A 1,474-nucleotide genomic window follows, 5' to 3' on the forward strand; every position below is an offset into this window, starting at 1 on the left:
GTGTGCAGGGAACAATGGCTCGATTTTACCCAGATGAACCATGAAGTGTAAAACGTGACGGCTGTTTTGATGGATGGATGAATGGGGGGGGGGGGGGGGGGGGGGGGAAGCATGGATCAGGTGGGAGGCATTTTAATGGGTTGTGGGATGAGAAGACAGATGGTAGGCCTGCTCTGATATGTGCAGAGGCGCAGATTCCCCCCCTCCTTAAGCGGAACAATAAAAGACGATATGACAGAGATGTGAGCCTGCAATCACATTTCCGCCGATTTAAAGGAAAGCCACGTTGGGATTTCTTTCTTCTGCCGCTCTTAAGAGTTGAGTCATTGTTGTGGTGTTTAAGTTAAGGGAGAGGGGGGAAGCTTTGGGGATCGTCTTCTCTTTGATGCGAAACCACTCGGATCGGAGTAGCATTGTAATGTGGTTTGCGTTTTATGAAAACTCTTTTATTGTCGTTATATCAGCTGCTGTTGCACAGATACTTAAAAGCTAAGAGGATAACTTGTGTGTGTTTATGTATATGTGTGTCTCTCTGGCTGCCTGATGTATGTACGTAGGTACTGTTTAACGTATGTGCGGAGTGTGTGAATCTATGTATACTAAAAACTCTGTCAGTAAGTTTAACGTCGTTCAACTTAACAAACGTTATCGCTTTTGTCATCTCAAACTTTCCAGTCGGACTGCAGATTAAAAGGACAACATTGACGCTAGCGTTTCGAAGTTAGCTCGCTAGCAACAATGGCGTGTCAATTGAAAACTTTCCTTGTTCTATTCAGCAACAAAGTAATCAGACACCAGGGCGTGCTCAGCATCACAAGCAGGGCTCTGCGCGTTACTAATGCAAACTAATGACAATGGGAACACTCTTAAGAAGATATTTGCCGACACAGCAGTATTTTCTCTTTCAATATTTTCGGGGTGTATTGAAGCGAGAGAGGAGGATGCCACCTCTAAAGGCACTGAAAAAGGAAGACACAAACAAAAACACGCACACAAAGACACACAAACACAAAACAAACACACACACACACACACACACACAAACAAACACACGCATGCACAAAAACACGCACACACTAACACACACACGCTCACAAGCAAACACACGCACACACATATACACACAAACATACCAACACGCACACACGCACACACACTCACCGTGTATACCACAATGACTCTCACTATAGTGGAGTGACAAAATATTTTGCCAGATTTGCGTGACACAAATAATTACACCCTTGAACGAACGCAGAGGATCACAATTTCAGCGTGTGTATTAAAATCATCAAATACAAAAAAAAAAACTCATTATCTATCGCCCGCCCCAACAGAAAAATTCAATTATGCGTGAATAATCACCGACCCTGTGTGGTATCGTATCGGTTGATCTAAGGTCACGAGCGGCTGTGGTGAGACGACAGTTAAGTTGCGCCTGGTTTCAGGGTGTTAATGGAAAGTGCCCGAGGATATT

This window comes from Gadus macrocephalus, chromosome 4, assembly GCF_031168955.1.
Source record: "Gadus macrocephalus chromosome 4, ASM3116895v1".
NCBI classification, from domain to species: Eukaryota; Metazoa; Chordata; class Actinopteri; order Gadiformes; family Gadidae; genus Gadus; species Gadus macrocephalus.